General features: G+C 47.2%; 1 protein-coding gene across 1 annotated transcript in view; it reads right to left on the reverse strand.

Moving 5' to 3' along the window:
* LOC144823846 (glutathione S-transferase 3, mitochondrial-like) overlaps positions 1 to 24,700 on the reverse strand; it is a 71,831-nt gene that overhangs the window by 17,092 nt on the left and 30,039 nt on the right. The window lies entirely within an intron of this gene.

Raw genomic sequence — 24,700 nt, forward strand, 5'->3', positions numbered from 1 at the left:
GGCCAGCTCTGGCAGGGGGTGGTCTTCCACCCGCTCCCACAAGATGACCTGCAGATAAGCCTACCAAGGCAAGGGAGCTTCAAAGCAGACCATCTGCCTTTGGTATGGGACGCTGGTTTCTCTCATAGTAGAGGATGCCAACCCCTTTTGTCCTGCTCCACTTTTGGTGGGAGGACAGGCGAGAAAATGTGTTCAATTAAGGGGGGTGCCTACATTCAGCTAGCACCACCCCTAGGATGTGGTAGGTGATCTGGCCCCTTTTCTTCAGATTACCCCATCTTGTCTTGGAGAGAATTAACGAGCAAGGGTCAGGGTTTTGCCCACTTCCCAACAAAAATAGTAATAGGAGGGTGTAGTCAGCCTACAGGTAAGTAGCTCATTGGCTACTACCCGACACTCTCTCCAACACCCCTAAATTCAGTATTGAGGGGAGTCCCTGGCACCAGAGAAGCACATCCTGACAATCTAAGAGGCAAGAGCACTCTGAAGAGTTGCAAAAGGAGAGAATCCTGAAGAGAGCACCTGTTATGACCCCAAGCCCAATGGCCAGTCTTCAGCCCTTGTCAAAAACTGCACCAAAGTCGACTCGTCCTGCAGCTTTTGACTCCAGAAATCTGGGAGGACTGCTTGCCTTCAAAAGAGACTCAAGACCTCTCGTGAACAGTGGATCTGTTCTGAAGAAACTCTTAAGAAAAGACTCTGAGACCTCCCGAAACGCCAAAACCGAACACCTGAAGGAACCATTGCACCTGTCGCCTCCGGCCTGAGCGGACGTGGGACAACAAGTTTCCCAGCCCTCCAGAGCGTGGGTCAATTGTGGTTTCACCACTCCTGAACTCACCAGCATCGCTTGCTACCACAACTGCTCCGGTAAGGAAAAACATGGTGCCTAAAGACACCACTCGCCCCTGAGCCTTGGAGAAGAGGACCAAGTGCCCCCTTCCACAAGAATACCAATGCCTGAGCCCACTCGCTAGTTCAGCCAGACTGGCTACACCCTCTTTTTACAGATGCCAATCCCTATTGAAAAGCATTGGGCAGGCAACGCTGTTTTGTACCCTGCATCCAGCCGTCTTCGTACCGCTGGTCATGTACTATTGGTGCTACCGTGGACCTTGCCCACCACTCACCTTAAATCCTGGAGATTGGTCCTGTAAATCAATGTACTATACTTCCGACCCTCGGTCTAGGTCAGAGGTCTTCAAACTTTTTTACTCTGAGCCCCCCCTAAGAAAATTTTTTGGAGGTCGGGCCCCCCTCTAAAACGTTATGGCTAGGATTGGGGGAGCGGGAGGGAGATGGCTGCGTGCAGGGAACGGGGCTTATGAGATGATTTCAGGAATACTTTTTCTATAGCTTATGAACCGCACCAAATATCAAACTTATAAAACGGCAAATGCATCAAACAAAAACAGATATCCCAAAACAAACTGCTCCCCATAATTGGGGTGTTGTGAGCCCCTCACACTCTTTGACCCCAATGCAACTATACTTGCTGCACCAATGATAACTGCAGTCCTGAGTAGCAGGCTATCTCCTCTGCCTCTTTTACCTCTTCCCCACCATGATGGATCATCACCTCTGTCCTAATGCTTGAAAGGACAATACGCTTGGATGCCCCTTTTTTTTAAAGGTAGTCAGTCATAATTGTGATGCAGTGGGCCCCCCAAATTCCTGGGCCCAAGTCCTTCTGCATCTACTCCTTTACGATAACCACTGCCACTACAGTGGGTGACACAATTGGGGCTGCTAGTGGCATTTAACTTCCAAACCCTGGATATATTTTATACCATAAACTAGGGACTTCTAGGCAAGTTAAATATTTCAATTAGGAGTATGCCAATTTTACCATGTGAAAAGGAGGACCGTAGACACTTAATCACTGGTTAGTGTGGTTAAAGTGCTCAGAGTTCTAAAGCCAGCAACAATTTTGCGTTCAGCAAAAGGTGAAAAAATCTGAGTGACCATGAAAAAAAAAAGTGCATTTCCTACACATGCCGTCCAAGACCAGGCTAGACGAATCATTTACTTGATGCGCTTCCATGCTCAGGTGACAAAGCATGGACATGCAGAGGCACTCGTCTGTTCTATGCCCATCTGTACCTACCTGTACCCCTCGGCCAACATCATCCCTAGCCATTAACCTTGCCCATGGGAAGCCCTTCTCCACACCTGCACTTCCCACCTGGCATAAGAGTAACCCCCACTTGCTCCTGAGGGCTCTCTCACCTCATAGGTTTCTCAGGGTGGGGAGGTGGGTGCATCAAGAGGTGCTAGAAACACCCCTTCCACTCTTTCTTCCGCCATCTCTCAGCAGTGATAACCTGTAGAGGACCTTTAAGTTCAGGGCAGCCCAGTACTTCGTGGGGGCACATGTAGTCTATAAGGGTGATACAAATTGCTGGTGTCATCTAGGGGGTCTGTCTGTCACAGGTCTTCTGTCCTCGGTCTCTGTGAAAGCGCAAGTAGCACCTCCAGGACAAAAGTGGCCTCCCAGGGTCAGCTGGCGGAGCTCTCCTCTCTGAGAAGATAACCACTGACCCACCGGTCCTCCCACTGTGAATTTCATCCACCTCCTACCACTTACTTTTTTTCTGGGCTACCATACCATCCGTTTTGGGACACGCATTTTTGGGGAGCTCTAGGCGACTGTACCTTCCAGCTATTTTCTTTTCTCACCAGGGGAGGCTGATTGCTAAGGATGCAGTCCACGGGGTTCTGGGACTCACAATGACTTTATTCTACTCAAGTACTCTCCCTATTCTAGGAATACCAGGGCCATAGCGCAGAAAGGTCTTGCCCATTAACCTGGGTTACCCTACAAACAGGTCAGATACTATTCAGGGAAAGCACCAGCTTCACCATCACCTAGGTCTGGCTGGCACAGGTATCCCCAAGAGCAGTGGCAGGGACCTTATTCACTTGGGACTTCCTGGAATTGATGCCTTCTACCTTCAGGGCTCATCAGCTTACCTTCTAGGTCCAGTCCCAACTAAGGGACTCTAGAGAATGCTCTACCCTCCTCTCCTGGGAATAACCTTCCACCCTCCCCAAAGGCTGCACTGGCCACCCCTCTGAAACTCCCACCTGTGGGTGGTTTCCTGGAACAGAGGAGTACCCACTTTACCCCTTCTTCCATCACCAGGGTACGTGAAAGGGTGCCCTGGGCTTACCCCCATCAAAACCTCCCCTTCTGTGATCTGAAAAGGTATGGAAATCCTTCCTCTCAAAGCTCTTTTGGCATGCATTTGGGAACTTCTCTGTATTATCTTGTCCTTCTCCTTACTGTGATCACTCCTGGATGCCTTCTTTGACACTGTTGCCTATCCAGACGTCAGTTTCCTTCCTAAGCTTGCAGGCACAACTCAGTAAAATAATTACTTGATATGTGCTCCTTCATAGTTAAATTGTAGAGCCAATCAAAATAATTAATTTTGCTGCCCTTCACCCAACCATCCAATCAGCTACTAGAAGAATCAACAAAATCCACCCATGACTGGTGGGACTGCTTCTGGCTATCCCTGAACTTCTACCGACACTTCTCATGGGGTCAAACCCAACTTAGAGATAAGGGGCGTTCTTCATGGGGGTATATGTTATCTGGCCAGCAACTTCAAGGGCCAATAAGGTATCCCTCCCGGCAATGGGCATGTGCTTCCACAAACTCCCCTCCCCATTCCCCTTTGGGTCCCTATGCATATATAGGGCTGCCTCATATACTTCAAAGCACTTATCTAGGTCACCCCCACAGCAGCTTCAGCTTTGTTTTGCTGAGGATTGAGAGAAGGCAGAATATCCAACCCAGTCAGATGATTGGCTTTCCTCTTCCACCATGGCACTGATGTTGCTATCAGAAGAACAGTGTGATATGATAAGTGCGGTGTCATTAGGTGCTTCAGGTCTGCCATGATAAGGGGCCTGTGAGAGAAACGTCATTTCGGACCGGCATGACTTTAAGTGCAGTTAGTCTTGGGTCCCTATTCACCCACATTAGTCTACTTCACAAGTATTCTGTGCAGAGACTTCAACAATTAGCGGCCAGTGGGTATTGTATTTAACTTGTCAAAAGCAATGATGCAGGAATGTAACCAGTCCCTTAAGAAAAGGGTATTTGAGAAACTGCCCTTCAATCTTAAATACAGGAAGAATGCCTGCAGTTTGACAAATTACGTTTACAATTGGATAACTTATTTTAGTCCCCACCTGTACACTCTCGTAAGTTTAAGGAAAATTGTTGCTGTTAATAGCTAAACTGTTAATTTGTTGAGCGATTATGAGGGCCTGACTGAGGTAACTGGGGCAGGGCAGGCTCAGTGTAGGGAACTGGGTACTTGTTACAGTACCCCCCACTTTTTGCCTGTTTTTATGCAACTTTGACAGAGGTGTACTGGGTCCCTGTTAACCAGGGTCCAAGTATCAGTGTTCTTACCCTAAAACTGTACCATAATTGGCACAACTTCAGCAACCCCTGTAAGTGCCTAGTAAAATGGCACCCTGGTACCTGCGGCATTGGGACTGGAGAGGATCCACTAGGATTGCAGAACAAATTGTGCCACCCATGGGACCCCTCACCAAGATCATGCACAATGCCATTGCAGGTTGCATTTCTTGGTGCACAGGAAACTGAAGGGGTGGCATGGCGCACATCCCAGTGTGCCATGCCTGAATACCATGCATACAGTATAGGCAAGACACCCCTACTGTAAGCCTTACTGCCCTAAGGCAGGGTGCACTATGCTTCACGTGAGGTCATAAGTGAATGAGGAAATATACCCCTGTAATGGACAGTTTGATTACTGCCAGTGCAAGTGAACAGGGAAGCCATGTTAAAACGTGCTGGGCACTGATCAAAACAAGTTCCCCAGCTACATGATGGCTTCACAGAAAATATGGATGTCTGATATCAAACATCTTGTATTGATGAACTCACACCGATTCCAGTGTTGGATTTATGAAAACATGCTCCCAGAGGACACCTCAGAGGTGCCCCCTGAAACAGTAACAATTGCTGGTGTGCTGCCTGACCGATTTTAGCCAACTTGACACCAGAGATTAATTCCTGGACCCAAGGGTGAGGGCCTTCGCTCTATGGAGGCCAGAAACCAGGCCAGCTCTGGCAGGGGGTGGTCTTCCACCCGCTCCCACAAGATGACCTGCAGATAAGCCTACCAAGGCAAGGGAGCTTCAAAGCAGACCATCTGCCTTTGGTATGGGACGCTGGTTTCTCTCATAGTAGAGGATGCCAACCCCTTTTGTCCTGCTCCACTTTTGGTGGGAGGACAGGCGAGAAAATGTGTTCAATTAAGGGGGGTGCCTACATTCAGCTAGCACCACCCCTAGGATGTGGTAGGTGATCTGGCCCCTTTTCTTCAGATTACCCCATCTTGTCTTGGAGAGAATTAACGAGCAAGGGTCAGGGTTTTGCCCACTTCCCAACAAAAATAGTAATAGGAGGGTGTAGTCAGCCTACAGGTAAGTAGCTCATTGGCTACTACCCGACACTCTCTCCAACACCCCTAAATTCAGTATTGAGGGGAGTCCCTGGCACCAGAGAAGCACATCCTGACAATCTAAGAGGCAAGAGCACTCTGAAGAGTTGCAAAAGGAGAGAATCCTGAAGAGAGCACCTGTTATGACCCCAAGCCCAATGGCCAGTCTTCAGCCCTTGTCAAAAACTGCACCAAAGTCGACTCGTCCTGCAGCTTTTGACTCCAGAAATCTGGGAGGACTGCTTGCCTTCAAAAGAGACTCAAGACCTCTCGTGAACAGTGGATCTGTTCTGAAGAAACTCTTAAGAAAAGACTCTGAGACCTCCCGAAACGCCAAAACCGAACACCTGAAGGAACCATTGCACCTGTCGCCTCCGGCCTGAGCGGACGTGGGACAACAAGTTTCCCAGCCCTCCAGAGCGTGGGTCAATTGTGGTTTCACCACTCCTGAACTCACCAGCATCGCTTGCAGCCTCTGCACGCAGGCCCTCTCTACCACAACTGCTCCGGTAAGGAAAAACATGGTGCCTAAAGACACCACTCGCCCCTGAGCCTTGGAGAAGAGGACCAAGTGCCCCCTTCCACAAGAATACCAATGCCTGAGCCCACTCGCTAGTTCAGCCAGACTGGCTACACCCTCTTTTTACAGATGCCAATCCCTATTGAAAAGCATTGGGCAGGCAACGCTGTTTTGTACCCTGCATCCAGCCGTCTTCGTACCGCTGGTCATGTACTATTGGTGCTACCGTGGACCTTGCCCACCACTCACCTTAAATCCTGGAGATTGGTCCTGTAAATCAATGTACTATACTTCCGACCCTCGGTCTAGGTCAGAGGTCTTCAAACTTTTTTACTCTGAGCCCCCCCTAAGAAAATTTTTTGGAGGTCGGGCCCCCCTCTAAAACGTTATGGCTAGGATTGGGGGAGCGGGAGGGAGATGGCTGCGTGCAGGGAACGGGGCTTATGAGATGATTTCAGGAATACTTTTTCTATAGCTTATGAACCGCACCAAATATCAAACTTATAAAACGGCAAATGCATCAAACAAAAACAGATATCCCAAAACAAACTGCTCCCCATAATTGGGGTGTTGTGAGCCCCTCACACTCTTTGACCCCAATGCAACTATACTTGCTGCACCAATGATAACTGCAGTCCTGAGTAGCAGGCTATCTCCTCTGCCTCTTTTACCTCTTCCCCACCATGATGGATCATCACCTCTGTCCTAATGCTTGAAAGGACAATACGCTTGGATGCCCCTTTTTTTTAAAGGTAGTCAGTCATAATTGTGATGCAGTGGGCCCCCCAAATTCCTGGGCCCAAGTCCTTCTGCATCTACTCCTTTACGATAACCAGCAGTGGCCACTTACACACTTGGCAGCAGTACCAGCTTCACTAATGTCCCTTAAAAAAAAAACACTTATATCGTCCCCTTCTTTGGGGTAGCTCTCTAAAGAAGCGGTCTCTGGCCATTTGTAAACCTAAAAATGAGTTTGCATAGAGTGCTCACTATTCTGGGCCTTCCCTTTGACAATATCTATGAATCTCGATCCTTTCCTCTGTCTCCTAGACCATTTCTGTGAGGCCCCAAGGATGGAGAGGATTAGGGCTCTGCATCTGAATGCAACCCTGCTGGCCTTCTACCAGCCACCCCATGGACTCAGCGTTCAGACAAAAAACTTCCCCTGAATGGTTAATACTGACTTTGACATGCCTGTGCCTGAAATGGAAGTGGGTGGTTGTAGTGCAGAAAGTTAAGAAAGAAACCGGTCTTCTTACCAGCCATTAATTGAATGAGTCACTTAAAGCCAGGGTCACTGGAATTATAAGTTTCAACAGCAGCAGCGCTTTCAACATAATTATCAGTTTACTGCATTTGCTACATAATCTCCAGATTTCAATGACAAATAACTTGATTCTAGCTCAAACGGAACAAAAGTTACTTAAAGCGTGACAAAGTGTTCCGGAGCAGTGGAAGGCCCTGCAAAGACTGGTTATCTTGTAGTTGCTTACTGCTGTATTTGGGTGTTAAACTGGTACTAATGAGGTGAATTATTTCCCCTGACCGCGTTACCGTGAGTTAAAATGACAAAATAATGACGTAATGCTAACTACAAAATATGGCGCATTGTGCCGCATAATTTACCTTTTCTTGCTGGATAATTTAGTCAAACCTGCTGCATAATTTTGTTCTTTTCTGCTGAATAATTACAGTGGATCTGCTTAAAGCTTTATGGTGGCAAAGATCTATTCTTTTTAAGATGTAATGTAATGGAGTTATCAGCTGGAATCTTGAATAGTGGAGACACTTACAAAAATGTCTGCATTAGATACAGTTTGATTACTTATTACTAAAAAGTATATTGGTAAGAACTTGTTTCATCTCAATCACTGCATTATTTTGCAGCAGTCTAGCTTAGAGTATGTAAATACTGTTTTAAAATAACGACTTACATATTCACAGTGCTTTCTGCCACAGGCTGGGACTTCATAGCACTATAAACGGGGCCATTGGGATTATGCGGCAGGAGAAAGCCAAATTATGCAGCATGGTTGACTAAATTCTGCAGCAAGCAAAGGCGAATTATGATGCATATTTTGTGAATGCATTACTGCACTATTTTGCTATTTTTACACTTGTTAACATTCTCCTGGCCTTTATTGCCCCTCATAAGTATCACATTAACACCCACATATAGCAATAAGCAACAGAAAGGTGACCAGTCAACCTTTAGAAAGGGCCTTCCACTGTAAGGTAACATGTGTTGCTGCATTTTTTAATCAAATTATGCAGCAGACGATGGATTATGTGGCAAATGCGGGAAAACCATAACTATGTGCAGGGTGAGCGTGAAAGTGAAGGGTGAGAATGAGGAATGAGTTGTCTGAATGCAGGGTGAATTCCCAGACACTTGAAGTTAATCTGCATGTTATTGGCGGGACGCAGGGTTTCAGATATAAGTTAAACTATTGCTATTATGGAATTAATCAGGTAATCGAGGGTGAAGGAAATAAATATTGTGCTGATCCTGCAACAAACTTCCAGTCTTATGATTAGGGTTGCCAGCTCATTATTTTAATGCTGCAGACGGCACAAAAATAAACAGTCACCTAAAGCCCTATTTTCAGCACTTATCTGTGCGTACTTCGAAAAGCAAATATAAAGTACTTTTAAATGTGTTCTAGGGCTGCCTGAATGATTCATGGCTGAAAATAAAAGGAACAGACAGAAAGTCACATTACAAATGAATACATACTTTTTTTTATTTAAGACCCTATTTAGTGTCAAAGCAATGTCTTTGCAGGCTCTTTAAACATACATGGATGGCATTTTGTTCTATTGGCAACCCTTTTTGTATTCCTTTTCATGAAATGCATTTTCACACTACCACAGTAAGTTTAAAATGCAAATGTAAGGAATAGGCAGAGTCTGGGCCCAGGGGGTACTGGAAAAAGAAAAAAACACTAAGCTTAGGTAACCAGTTTCCAAATGTATGCAAATGGTCTTTAAAGACCTGTGAAAAACTCGGCTGTGCTGGAGTCTTAAGACTCCAGACACTGCCCAGCAGAACACCCACCGACCTCTGGCCCCAGGGCACTCTGAGGCCTTCGGAGTAAATGAAGACAGCCTGGAAATGCAGCAAATTAACATCGCTGCACTTCCAGGCGTCTTCATTTACATGTGCTGGCAGAGGCCTTTGCGCCCCCCTGGGAACCCATCCACGCCCCCCCAGGGGGGCGCGCCCCACAGTTTGAAGAACTGTGGTCTAGGTCCACTCTCCCCGCAGCTCCGTTGTGCAGTCGCTTGCCTCATGACCTCGACCTCCTCCTTGGGCGGTTCGAGGCTGCTGCCCGCTCCTGCGCATGCTGCCCGCTCCAACAGGGACCAGACTGCCTGCAACCACCATAACCTCTCAGCCGTTTTTTCTTCTTAATTTTTTCCCTGTTGTGCCCCTGTTATTGTGCCCATCTGTGACTTGCTCTAATTCCACCACTGTTTTTATTGTCTTGTGCCTGCCTGTTCCTTTCGCTACTGCTGCCCCTCCCCCCCCCGGAATTCCCCCGCTCCCGCCCCTCAGCCTCTCCTCCTTCCCACATCCCCTGCTTAATGGCAGCCCCGCTCAGAGGGCGGGCTGCGGGCGCGCCAAATGCAAGCCCATCCTCGACCCGACCGCGGCCAGCGCCAGGAACCCTGGACCTCCCCCTACCCATCGCTACAACACCACCACCCTCCTCACACTCAACCCTGCAATGCCAACAGGCCTCGCCGAACACGACCCACGGCCAGTTCTCCTGCCTCCACTGCCACCAGACCCTCACCACCACCCCATCCTCCAACAACGCCAACACCAGCACCGGCGACACCCTAAAATGCATCCTCCTCAACGTAAGCACTGTACACAATTACGCCATGGAAATCTGGAACTTACTCGACTCTCTCGCCCGACAATTGCCTTCTTCACAGAGACCTGGACTAACGCATCCTCCACCCCGACATTAGCACTGCCATCCCAGACGGATACAAGATCCAGAGGAAAGACTGCCCCAACCACCTAAGATGGGGCCTCGCCGTCACCCACAAGAGCACCCTCCGCCTCACCACCCCCAGTCCCACCTTCCCCTCCGCCAAACACCAGCACTTCCAGATCTAGACCACCCACAAAGCCACACTCTGAGGAACCCTTGTGACAGACCCCCCGGACCCCGAACACCCTTTACCACCACCATCACCGACTTCATCGCACCCCACGCCATCGCCTCAACAAACTACATACTCATTGGAGACCTGAACTTCCACCTCGACAACCCCAGCGACCACAACTCCATTATCCTCCGTGACAACCTCGCCAGCATCGGACTTAAACAACTCGTCAACACACCGACCCACAGAGCAGGATACACTCTTGAACCCATCTGCGCAACAAGAAGCAGTGTCCACTTGAGCCACACAACGCAGACCACAACTGCGTGCACTTTGCCATCAACAAACCCAAGGCACCCAAACCAGACCCACGCCCACCACAAAGGAACTGGAGCATAGTTACCGACGAGCCACTTAACTCCACCCTCACCCGAGACAACCACACCTGGGCACCCGATGCAAAGGACGCAAACGACACAGCCAGAGAACTCCACACCTGGAACTCCAACTGCGCAGATGAGCTCGCCCCGCTACGCAACCCCGACAGACAACGCCCCAGGAAAGTCGCCTGATTCACCACCGCTCTCCAAGAAGCCAGACGCACCTCCAAATGCCTGGAGAAACACCAAGACAACCGAAAATCACACCACCCACAAGAATGCCATGACTGACTACCACAACCAGATGAGCCACCAAGAGGAACTTCATCCACAACAAAATCCTGGCCAACTCCACCAACTCCAAGGAACTTTTCAGTGTCATTCATGAATTCACCAACCCACGCAGCGAAGCCACAGACATCACCCTATCCCAAGACCTCTGCGACAAGCTTTGAACCTATTTCCACCTCAAGATCAAAAACTTCTAAGACAACTTCATCGACCATCCACCAGGCGCCACAGAAGGCCCTCCGCACCCCAGAAATACCATTTCCAACTGGACACAGATCACGGCCGAAGACACTGCCTCGACCATGAAAAGCATCCACTCGGGGGGCCCCCACCGACCCCTGCCCCCCTCAAATCTACCACAGAGGCACAGCAGCCATCGCCCCCGAACTACAACACACCAACACCACATTCAAAACAGATGACTGGAAGCGCAGAAGTCAGACCCCTGCTCAAGAAGCCCACAGCTGACCCCACTGACCTCAAGAACTATCATCCCATCTCGCTCCTCCCCTTTGCAGCCAAAGTTGCAGAGAAAACAGGAAACGGACTTGATTCATTGAAGAGAACGCTGTCCTCTACCCGTCCCACTCCAGATTTCGAAGCAACCACAGCACAGAGACCGCCCTGCTCGCCACCACCGACTACATCCGCACCCTCCTGGACCAGGGCCACTCCGCAGCACTCATCCTACTCGACCTATCAGCAGAATTTGACACCGTCTTCCACCGCACACTAGTCGCCAGACAACACAACACAGTCATACAAGGAACAGCCCTGGACTGGATCCGATCATTCCTCACCAGAAGAAGCCAATGGATCATACTCACACCCTTCCTCTCCGTCCCCACGAAACTCACCAGTGGAGTCCCACAGGGTTAATCACTGAGCCCCACCCTCTTCCACATTTACATGACCCCCTCGCAGCCATCGTCCGACAACACAGTCTCAACATCGTATCCTATGCCGATGACACCCAGCTCATCCTCTCCCTTTTATTTTAAAGGTTTTATATAGCGCTGGCTAGACCCGGAGGTATCAGAGCGCTTTACATAAATATCAGATCATAGTTACAGGTTACATTGTTACAAAGGTTACACAGTTATTAGAGCATGGCAACATAGTTAGTTGTAAGGTCGAGATAGATAATAAGCACAAATACTTAAGGGGGAAAGCAGGCAAGGGGAGAGATTCAGGGGAGGAGGGTAGGAGCAGGGGAAGTAGACAGATAATGAAGGCAGGAAAGAGGAGAGGAGGGTGAGAGACACGGCATGTAAAGAGATGGGGGAAGGGCAACGGGGACACAAACCGGTAGACGAGTCAAAGCAACGTCCAAAGTCCAGTAAGCTGTGATCCCAGGGGAAGTGGTATCACTTCCCTATCTCTGTTGCGAGATGCTCCCTTTACGCAGTGGACTCTCTCAGAGGGGTCTCTGAGACTCCAAGGCCTACATACTGGATCCTTCCCCAAAAAGGGGAGAGGGAGTGCTTTGGCAAGGGGTGCCATACCATACCTCAGCTGTGAGTGGCTCCCTTGGCGCAGTGGACTCTCTCAGCGGGTTTGCTGAGACTCCAGAGTATAAATATTGGAACTTTCCCCAACAAGGGGAGGAGTGCTTAGTCAAAGGGCACAAAGGACAGGGGGTTAGGAAGAGTAGCAGGCAAGGGGAGAGATTCAGGGGAGAGGGGATAGGAGCTAGGGAAGTAGACAAAGAGAGAAAGAGTACTAAATGGGAACATATTTAAGTAATGAGTTATTAATATTATATAGCACTGGCTAGACCCGTAGGAATCAGAGTGCTTAATATGAGGAATAATAATGATGCAATTAACATCAGTTAAAAGTTACACAAGTATCAAGAAAAGCATTTAAAGAACATAGGGGACAAGGTGAATGGAGTAAGGAGGGGTAAGGGAATAGAGTAAAGGGGTAGGAGGAGGATTAGACGTAAAGACGAGGGGAAAATCAGCCAAAGGCCCAGCTGGGTAGGTGACGGCGGGAGTCCATAACCCATCTCCTCTTTAGCTATCTGGTAGTTCCACCGGGCATCAGCACATAGGTGAGTCGCTGGTCGTCTTTCTCCCACTGTTTCTTGCTGCTTACATTCACTGGCTGTGGGGTAGGATGCGTTCCTGTATCGTTTACGTTCCCAGCAAGTAACTGTCGGTATAACAACTGCGCGGCCCTGGTTCGCCAACATTCCGATTCTCTTGCCCTCTGAACACTGCTGCGAAGTTGTTCCCTTCTGGCCTTAGGATCAAAGACCTCCCTCCTGGAGCGCGGCAAAGAAGAGGACGATATGGCACTCACCAGATTCTGTTGCGACATTACTCAACCGTGTACCTGTGCTTCCTTGTCGCAGCTATCTGTGTCTTTAGGGGCATAAGCACTATCCGCTGCATCCAGGGGGCTCAATCACCAAGCAAGCTGGTCATCGTGGGTCTGAGGGTACTCCAGTGGTGTATTATTGTTGCAGCGTAGGGCCTCAGCTGGATGCAGACTGTTCTTGAGAGGATGCTCCTGGAAGAGGGGTGCCACACAGGTGTGGGGGGGGCTAAGAGGAGGGGAGGGTCGGGCATGGGGTCTTTGAGAGATGAGAGTCCCGTGGAGGCCACAAGAATCACTGCCCCTGTGTAAGTGCGCGTAGTGGATGCCCTGATGATCATCAGTTGAGGTGTACAGCTCCCAGTAATTAGTGGTGCTGCCCCAGCGGATTCCCCCACTGCTGCTCGCGGGACTCACCGAGCATCGCTGTAGTCATTAGCACCAATTGCACTCTCGCTGTCCTCACGGCGGGAGAGATTGGACACCCGCTGCACCGCCGCCACTGCCAAACTCAACTTCCAGAAAGGAATGCAAGACATCGCAGTCTGGATGACCAACAGCTGTCTGAAGCTCAACGCAGAGAAGACATAATTCCTCGTCCTCGATACCACCCCTTCTGAATGGGATATCATCTGGTGGCTGACAGCCCTCGGAAGCCCACCTACTCCCTCAGACAACGCCAAGAACCTCGGCATCGTAACCAACTCCTCGCTCATCATGAACTGACAGGTCAACGCCGTCACCTCCAGCTGCTTCAACACCCTCTGCATCCTACGCAAGACCTTCAAGTGGATCCACCCTGAGTCAAGGAAGCAGTCACCCACGCACTCATCACCAGCAGACTGGACTATAGAAACGCACTCTACACCAGCATCAACAATTCCCTACTCTTCAAAATCCAGACAATACAGAACACCGCCGCCAGACTCGACCTCTGCATCCCCCGACATGAACACGTCAGCCAACACCTACGAAGTTTCCACTGGCTCCCCGTGGAGAAAAGAGTCACTTTCAAAATCCTCACTCTCGCCTACAAAGGCCTACACAACATGGGACCCAAATGCCTCAACGACAGTATCAACTTCCACGTACCCAAAAGAAACCTCTGATCTTCCAACCTTGCACTGGCCGAAACCCTGTGCATCCACAGAGCCAGAGCAGGCAAAAGATCCTTCTCTCACATTGCAGCCAAGACCTGGAACGAGCTACCGGCAGACTTCAGATGCGCCCCCTCCCTGAACACCTTTAGGAAGACCCTCAAGACCTGGCTCTTCGGCTAAACAGATCTGCGGACCCCCCTCAGCGCCTTGAGACGCTCACGGGTGAGTAGTGCACTTACAATTCCCTGATTGATTGATACCGGGTTGCAGAACTTTTTCTTCCTTGAATAGGATAACATTGCAAAACTCAGAAATTGGGCTGTGTCCACTTTTTAAAGTGAAAAGAATTTATATTTAAAAACATGCTGACCTGAACAAGTTTGCTCTGATGCAAAAACATATATAACAATACTTCCTATTTTTATAAATCGGTGTTGATCTCCTTCTTGAATCGTGTTATCGTTTGACCATTGTGTGCAGTTTGCAAATGTCTTGCACCCCTCTGAGTTAAGCCTAAGGCTGCTCGACCACCCTGCCCCCTAATAGAGCACTTAGGGATTGCATCGCAAGCCCCTGTTCACTAGTAAGCAGACCCTCGAGGATTTCGCGGTTTGCCGCGAAATCAGCACTTTTGTAAAAATGCGCGATTTTTACAAAAGTACCCGTGAAATCGGCACTTTTCTTATTGGCTGCGAAATCCACATACCTTCAGACTCCCCTTCTATTGGCCCTCAGACAGGATTTTCCGGCCACAGTGACTAGTTAAAGGCGAAGTTATCCACAATTATGGTCATCAACTATCTCCCCTTATTGCAGGTTTGATCCTCATTTCTATTGTCTGACTCATATTAGACACTCATCTGGTTCTGGAGCCCAAATGTATTGCTTTTGTGGCTGTAGAAGATGGGGCAGCTTATGAAGCTCCCAACCACATTAATCTGTTTAAAATCACTAATTTCTCATTTGGCTCATGTGCAAATATTGGGATGCCTGGACTCATACAAAAGACGTTTGTGCACTTTGTTTTCAGCATGCTGTCAACTTTTGATGTACTAAGGGCCTGTTAGGCCAGTGTTTTTTATGGCAATATGTTGTTACAGTGCGGTGTGTGTCCTTCCAAACTTTGGAACAGCACTCTTTCCATTAATTTACTACGACGTTAGGAACATCTTTACATTTGGAACCCTAATAACTAGGAATGTAAAATTCATCAGAGAGGAGGCCTTGGAAAAGCATAGGAGTAGCCCAAAACTGCATGGTACATCAATTGTAGATGCTCTGAGACAATGCCAGCAACAGAGATTAACAGTTAGAAAAAACACAAATTACAGTAGTTGTTGTAATTATAATAGCTGCATTGGAGGGGAAATCCACTTTCCTGTATGGTCCAGGTGTTGACTGGTATCCGCACTCTATGCACAGTTACACTGCTTTTCATTGCCAAAGTGGGTGTACTATTGTCATAAAATGATATTGGTGCAATTGATTTAGACTTCCTCTAAGGCTATGGCAGATGGTGCAGAATGTGCACCAGTGGCATGAAGTTTAAATTCATATATGGGAAGAGTAATTGTTAAGCCGGGTCCTCATAGTCACAGGTTCAAATCCCGGTGGGTCCACTCAGACTTTCATCTTTCTGAGGTCGATAAAATGAAACCACAGAGTTGGGTAACAACATCTGTTATTCAGCGTCAAGATGCCCTTGGGTGAACGTTTGCTTTACAAATACTTATGCTATGTTACTCGTGGAATCTCCTCAGCGTTGGATGTTACTCAGAGTATCTGCAACCCCCATGGGAGGAGCCACTTTGGTGATAAAACATTAAGGACGAAACCCACCAAAGTATTTCTTCCCATGGCGGATGCTGCAACTTTGGTGGACAACCCTCCTGTGCACTGCTGGTTAATCCTTCATAAGGTGAATTTTCAACAGATGCCTTGTCAGAGGGAGTAAGTCTGCCAGCATGGGGGGTGGGAAATCCGCCAACCCGAGTCAAAAGGCGGATGTTTGTTGTGTAATTAAAAACAAGATACAGGGTTTTACTGTCATTTCAGTAATCCCATTTCGGCCACATCCAGTAAGGCGACCCTAAGCATAGCTGCCCGTCTCTCTGTGTAGGACAAGAATATACCTTTCTAATTCATAAGTTGCTTTAATATATGAAAGTCTGGGTTGTCTCAATGCATCAAGATATATTTTAAATACAGGCACATTGGACATGGAAGGTGAGGGGGTAACATGGCCAACTAAAGCATGGGCCTCAATTCACTAAAATGCTAGAGGTAGTGGAAGGGACATCAAAGGAAATGACTTCACATCAGGGCCTATTTCAAAGTGGAATACTCTACTAAAACAGTTTGTTTTAATGCTAAAAATGAATGATTCGGAGTAAAATAAAGTGCCGCAAAAATGCCGCTAAAATTCCATATTTGTGCCGCTAAATTTGCTAATCCATGCCGCTATATCCTGGGGGGTCTGAGTAAGGGAACCCCTGGAATCCTTGCATGCTATATCAGACTATTGATATATCACATAAAGAGCCAGCATCCAACACTCTGCTACTAACCTATGTGCACATAATAACCCAAACAAATAAAATGTTCTGAGGAGGCAGTGAGGCGACAACACTGGCTGTAATGATGGGAGTGCTCCGAGACCAATGTTATAGTTGGAGTACACGATTACACATATATGACAAGAAAACAAAATAGGCAGCAAAATTACCCCAACCAGGCAGTCAGCATTTACTGATGAGCATGGATGGACAATTTCATTTAAGAAACGGAGTGAAAGTTCAAACACCTTTAAACCCCCAGAGCTCAATCTAGAGCAGATGTTTGATAGATGTATGTAACGTTAACCACAGCGGCAGTAACTTACGATCTAATCAGGTTCGATATAATCTATATTAGAACATTGGAATGTTGAAAGCTCCCATGGAAACAATGGAGTAGCTCCAGGCTTATAATGGCTGGTATAAGCCCGGAGCTCCAACATTCCAAAGCTTCTTTGTTCACAGCTATGGCTGTGAACAAAGACTTCAGGGAGCCTGCAGGGATTTCAATCCCCTCGCGCTCCCTGAAGGCTTTGTTTAATTTGTTAGAATATTCTGCCACTAGAGGGCAGAATGCTCTAATAGCCTTATAGCCCTTCGTAGCAGGGCTATACCGGCTATTAAAGTCCCACTGCCTTGTTAAAAGTCCCTCGCCTTCAGCTTGGGCCTTTAACGCTGCAGCTGGCCTTTAATAGCCAGTATAGCCCCCTACAGCGGTCTATAAGGCTATAATGATAAATAAAAAAAGTAAAACATTGATGACATGTTTCCTCTAAGATGCTGCTACATCAATATGTTGGACACAGTGACCATTAAGGGTTATGAGAAATCCCTTGGGAGCCAATGAGAGTGCAAGAAGCACTTTTCTGCAGAAAGCACATAACTTATGCCCAAGCTAATTCTGTATTCTTGGCTCCCAGCATATGGGCAGAGCCAAAGCCCCTCTCCTTACGATTATCACATAAATGTCTGGCGACAACTTCACTGTCTAGCCAGGCCTTAAAGAAAAAGTAGTGCCTGTAAAGGAATCGAAAGACAAGTAATAGGTCCGCTCTCCAGAGAAAAGGCAAACAGCAGGAGAGGAAAGAAAGCTAACAGAGCCTGAAAAATAAAAAGCAAGCAAATGAGAGAGACGCGCGCGGGTGTGCGCCGGGCAAAGCCCGGGCAAAGGGTGGGTCGTCTGAGGCCGTCCGAGGTCGACTGTGGTCGGGCCCCCCCCCCCCCTTTTTTTATTATATTAGAAACCTGGTTTGAGCTGAGGATATCTAACACTTGGTGGGTCTCTGTAATCTGTTTCTCTTTATATTTTTTCCTTCTTTTTTTTTCTCTGTTGGCTTCCTCATTACCGATTTGTTGTTTGGACTATAGCCCTGGCTTACCAATCACTATGGCTCTACGCTCTGGGAAAGAAAGAATTGTACAAGTTACAACTAAGAACGGGGTGGTAACTGGTACCCTAGATCATTCTTTTAAACGAGCATCAGGTTTTTTAGAAAAAGAAATAGCCTTTGTTGAGAAGCGCTTATCCGTTGATCTTATAACGGGAAAGCGCTCGTCCCTGGGGAAAATTGGGACAATTGTATCTCCCGTCAAATCAAGTCATCGAGCCCTTATAATAAATCAATGCCCAAGTCCAGACTGTATACCTGTGGTTTCGGACATTGAGGCGGTCTGTCCCACACTAAATACAACTATAATCAGTACGTCTACGAATAGTTTAACCAACAGCGCTGGTGACTCTCCCCTGAAATACAGTCCTGTTCAAACAGTCCAAAATGTGGGTAAATTACACAATTCTAATCCCAATAAAAGGAAAAGAGGGGGCCAACTTCAGAAAGGGGGCATTGCAAAAATTTCCAAGAATAATAGCACAACACAGCCCTCACACGTCTTAACTAGCCCCCCTAATCCCACGGTGGTTCCCAAAGACTCTGTTGATCAATGTTTGATTAGCAGAACAGATGATGATCTTTTGGGTAAAATAGAAATTCTTGTTAAATCATTAATGTTACCCTTATTGGAACGTACGAGGTTGATTAATTCTAAACTGGATTTGCTGGAGAATTTAGTCATAGCTAATTCCAACACGTTGGATAAATTAGTAAAAGGTTCAGATAAAAGAATGGAGACTTCCATTGATTCCCAGAACATCAGGGTCGTACCAAAGATGGCTCCTCCAGCCATAACTGATCCATCGAATACTCAGTCGAGACGCCCACGATTGGAAAGGCCTCCTGTTTGTACTAATTATTTGGCTTCTACTAAGGGTATGGCCACGAAGGAGGGTGCGGCGACTAGAACTCAGCCCGCTCAAAGGGGCATGGTAAAGTGGGGAATGTGGCTGCTAAACAGAGGCTTCAATGTGTAAACTTAACCCCTGAGTCCGCCCCCTACACGATCATTTTAACGGGAGTTCCAGCTATTGGTGGGGGAAAAATGGAATCATTTAGGGACCTGAAAAATAAAGTCATCTTTTGGCTAAATAAGAACAGAACTCTCCCCCCCCTATCTAATACGGAGATCTTAAATGTTACAAGAGTAAGTTGGGTGGGACATTGCCCTAAGGATCTAGAGGGTGATTGTGTAATAATTTATTTTAGGGACCAATGGGTGGTGGACTTTATCCGTAGAGCACCAAGGTTTGGAAGGGTGGGCGAAGTACAATCATTAGATCTTCATTACTTCTATCCCCAAAGAAGCATTGATCCGCTTTATCACCCATCTAAGCCTCAAAGGAGAGATCCTGTTAGAGGTCCCCCCTCTGATCGGGTACCACACTTCCCATACTTTCCACCCTTGTTCAACCGGTTTGAGCCCCTCTCAGGCCTAGGGGGAGTAGATTGACTTCTGATCAAACCAGGCTGTAACAACCAGCCCAAGAGTTCCAGAAGGGCTCCTGATGGAACTTGTATATCTAGGGTCGGTGCAGTCAGTAATAGTGATCTGGCACAGAATAGGTGTAAGGAGGTGGACATGGTGCGACAGAATGATGTAGATGGGGTGGATAGGTCTTCCTTGGACCCTCTGATTAGCGACCTCCCAGATAGAGAAACACCGACTGTGGGTGGGAGGATAACAGGTCCTAACTTAGTCTCCTGAATCAAGCCAACTTATCTGACAGGATTCCTCATTTAAGATTGTCTCATGGAACATCGCAGGGCTAAAGGGGAAATTAGACCTAGGAGAGTTGGCAGATTTTGTAGATGACTGACATCTTAATTTTTCAAGAAAGCTGGGCTCCTGACCCCATTTTTCGTCTGGGGTATCTTAACTTTTTTAAACCTGCTATCCGGGGTAAAAAAAGGCAGAGCATCTGGTGGCCTAACAATCCGGGTTAGGCAGTCCCTTAGTTATAGGCCTACCGAAGTGCCAGTGCTTAACCCTGATATTCTTGGGATCAAGCTTAGCAAGAAACATCACCAGGAAATCTTTATCCTCAATATATATGCACGTGGCCTACCTGGAGGGCGGTGCCCGACAATTATTGGAGAGTTAGACTTGCTCCTCAACTCAATCGGGAGGGACAAGTTTTTAGTCGTGGCTGGGGACTTAACTGCACCTTCGAACCACTTGTGTGAGGGAGAGGACTTTTATGCTGAAGAAGATGCGCTCTGGAATGTCCCTCATCTTGATTTAAGCCCAATTAAGAGGGGTACTGAGGCAGCACTCCATTGGCTGGGACTGTGTCTTGAGTGGGGGATGAGAGCGGCAAACGGCCGCTCTCACTCTGATAAAATAGGCCGGCCAACTTTTGATAATGGTACCAGCACAAGTCGGATTGACTATATTTTAATTAAAATTGAGTTTTGGTCACTACTTGATGATATGTCAATTTCTGTACGTCCTGAGAGTGACCACGACCCGCTGGTTTTAAGTCTAAAATCTGAAGTTAACCCTGGGTGCAGTAGCCCCACCAAGTGTGTTACAGCTGAGGCCATCCTTACCAACGACAGACATAGGGTTCGTTGGAGTAGGGTAATTGAAGACCCCGCCATTCTAGATAGGATCTCACACGAAGTCTTTCACCCGATGTGCTACTCAGGCTCTGGCTAACCCTTCAGGGCTATCCGACCAGTCAATAGTGCTCCATGAGCAGTAATTTGGTAATTTAAAAATTTTTCTCACTAAAACCCCCAAACCTGGGCAAGCTTTGGTACCGCCACCAGGTAAAAAAATGGTACAACAAATCATGCTGACAGGCTTATAGCTCCTTGATTAAACCCATAAAATCCAGGGTGGTAGTAGATATCAGAAAGGCAAGGCTTATGTATAAGAAGGCCCAAAAGGAAGCCAAATGAGCATGGGACGATAGTCGCTGGCAGGATCTATACGAAGCAAGTAGGTCCTCAAACCAGATTTAGTTTTGGCAGGTTGTAAAATGGGGTGGGAACCTGGATCTGCAAACTCCGGCGAACCACGTACCCGCTGAAATTTGGGTTGAGTACTTCGCATTCCAATTTAGGGGCCCAGAGTCAGAACCTGTGTGTGGATTGGTTATCTCTGCACCTATGCCCCCATCGCCATGTTCACCTCTAGTGTTTGTGAATAAAGATGCAGAGGTTGCGCTGGGATTGGCTCAGGCCGGCAAAGCTCCAGGCATGAACTGTATCCAGGCCGATCTATTTAAATACGATCAGTTGAACTGGGTGCCTTATATTACGACACTTGCAAATGCCATCGCAAAAGGTGCACGGATTCCGGACTCTTGGAAAGGGGCTGAAATTTTACCCATTTTTAAAAAGGGGGATCGTTCGATCCCGGGTAATTATCGCCCGATAAGCTTAATAGATGCTATTCAGAAAGTTGTAACCAGAATGGTATTGGCCAAAATACAAACTTGGATTGATAACGAGAATATTCTGTCCCCTATGCAAGCCGGTTTTAGATCAAGCGTCAGCACAATCGACCAGGTGCTCAGATTTATCCTGATATATTGGAAGGTGGTGCTCTTGGGTGGAGGAACCATATATGCAATGTTTGTGGACCTTAGGTCCGCTTTCGACCTCGTCCCAAGAGATAAATTATGGGCTGCCTTAGGCAAAATGGGAATGCCCCGAGAACTGTTGGATCTGGTAATAAGATCACATGAGGATAATTTTGCAAGGGTTAGATGGGGTACACAGGGGCAGGTAACCAAGCGATTTCCAGTTAATCGCGGTGTTCGACAAGGGTGCGTTCTCGCCCCGACCTTGTTCCTGCTATTTATAAATCAAGTAGTGCAGCACTTTGCAGATTCATCTACTGATGCCCCTGTCTTGGGTGGCACAAAGTTTCCCCTTCTTATCTTTGCAGACGACACCCTTATCCTCTCTAAAACACAAAAGGGACTCCAAACTGCGATAAATAAGTTTGAGGTTTTCTGTAATCTTAATGACTTAGAGGTGAATGTGAGCAAAACCAAATTCATGGTTTTAACTAAAAATAGGCCGATGAAGAGTCATGTTAGCATGAATGGTACTGAATTAGAACAGGTGGAAGTAATGACCTATCTTGGGGTAGTTTTAGAATATATGTTAAAATGGAAACCTCAACTCGGTGCACTCTTTAAAATGTGCTCGTCTAACAGGGTGCTTAATTAAGGAACAAAGAACCTCACAAACAAAAAGGATAGCGCCAACGGTAAAAATATAGGATACAAAAATAAGCTCTGCAATTATGTATGGTGCAGACCTAAGGGGCTTTTCAGACCTCTCCCAATTGGTCAGAATCCAAAATAAATTTTTACGAAATTTGGTTGGTCTTCCACAATCTACTCCTATGAAACCCTTAATCAGACCCTCCAGCATTTCGCGATTCACGAAAAAATCGCGAAATCAGCTTTCAATCGCGATGGCCGCGATATTTGCCAAACCGGCCGCAAAAAAAGGTCTCCCGGCAGGTCAAAAAAAATAAAGTCATTTTATTGGTTGTAAGCGCCTACGTCACCACGTGAACGGCGTTGTACAACCGTGAGAGCTGCCTGTTGCTGTTGATGGACGGGCCGCGGGACACTGATTGGGCAGGGAGGCAGCAAGCAGCATGTGCGTAGATTTGTTTTAAAATGCCATGCCCCTGCACACTCGCCTGCACTGTGCCTGCCCCGTGTTAGCCCGACGTCGAATGCAGGCAGGAGCAGGCTTTTCCGCCTATTCAATAAAGGCAGACAGGCATGCCAGCCGGCCAGTCAATGCCCGGCCGCCCACCACCACCAGAAGTAACCGTAAGAAGAAATGCGTTTTTTTTTGTGTGTGGTTAGTGTAACACTGTCTGCGACGGTCACCGGTGTGGTAGGCTAGCTCCGGTTCGGCGATGAATTCTTGGGTTACATTTTAAAGGCCCTGCACCGGCCCCTGCTGCCCTTCACCCAGCCTTCTCCCTGCCCGACCCAACGCTGGGAGGCCCAGGTGAGGGAAACACCTCGACAGTCACCCCAAAGTCATTTATACTATGTGAAACTAAATATTAAAAGCTGGACTGTTATGTTTGAAATGTGTGTATGGAGATCGAAATGATGACAACATCTCCTTTAATGCGGCACGTTGAGTTTGAGCTAAATTGTTGCCCTGGTTTGATCCTGTGTTTTACCTTGCGAAGTTATTGTTGTAATTCATGCCTCAAGTTTTGGAATATCAATCTGCATAAAATTGTGGAGGGATATATTTTTGCATACTTTGTTTTGTGATTTAAACTTCAGATGTGTTTTTATTGCATCAAATGATTTTATACATTTTTAGGGTGATATTTCCGAGTACACCTAAATGAAATGACTGTCATTTGTTAAATTATTCTTGTGGTTTGTATAGAATAGAGTCTGTTGGCATTAATTGATAACATTCAAAAACATTTAAATTTTGTTGTGAAGGCCAGTGGAGACTTTGTTCAGTACTTAATATAATGACCCGCATCCTAGCGCCTAAATGAAATAAAAGAATGTGACATAGGTGTCCTGTCTTGCTGCTATAACTTAGTGCTTTGAGGCCCACAGCCAACTCAGTGACGTCCAGGTAGATTTGAGCTGTGCTTCCGCAGAGCTGCAGAAACCGTCTGTGGAATACAGGTTCCATTGATTTAGGGCTGAAAAGGAAAGAATTAGAGTAAAATAAAGTGCCGCAATAAAGCCGCTAAATTTTCATTTTTGTGCCGCTAAATTCCAATTTTTGTGCCGCTAAATTTGCAAATTTATGCCGCTATATCCTGGGGGGTCTGCTTAATGCTTGATATGGGCTGCCGCTCTATTGTAGATGTAGCGCGGTATAGGATGATAGCACTGTGGCGGAGAATATGGATAACACCGGAACTGGCCCTCTTTGCGAACGAAATTTCAGATGTAAGATCGATTGTGGGTTCAGGTAATCTTCCCTGGTTTAGAGTTGTGAAGTCTATGTTGGGAAATATGGGTCTCAGTCTGCTGTGGTCGGACCCTGCAAATAATGATTTCCCCTCAAAAAAAGAATTTAAAGCGCTATATTGGGCGTTTATAAGATGTCAAATTGTTGCCCAGTTAGAGTCCACCTCACTGGCTGGCAGGTTTTTGGTCCATAAGCTTGACCCCTTTTTGGAGGAGTATTGGGATGTCATTACTAGGAGCAATGATAGAAAGCTCTACCATCAGCTTAGAGTTGGGACGTTACCTGTGAGGACCTTTACAAATAAATGGCGCGGTCAGTCTTCTGAGTATTGCCCTTGGTGTAGGGACCAAACGGTATCAATAGGTCATATCTTCTTTGCCTGCCCTGCTTACCTAGCCCCCCGGAGAAAATGGTTAAAACCAATTTGTTCTAAGATGAGAACGAGGGTGGGTGCGGAGGTGCTATGGCTTTTAAGAACTAATACATCCGAGATTGTGACCATAGCAGTAGCAAAATGTTTGGGCTGGGCTTGGATTATCAGAGCTAGGCACCCATATGCGAGTTGATCAATTGATAGTTTTAATCTTAACATA

Source organism: Lissotriton helveticus, chromosome 3_1 (assembly GCF_964261635.1).
Source record: "Lissotriton helveticus chromosome 3_1, aLisHel1.1, whole genome shotgun sequence".
Classification (NCBI taxonomy): domain Eukaryota; kingdom Metazoa; phylum Chordata; class Amphibia; order Caudata; family Salamandridae; genus Lissotriton; species Lissotriton helveticus.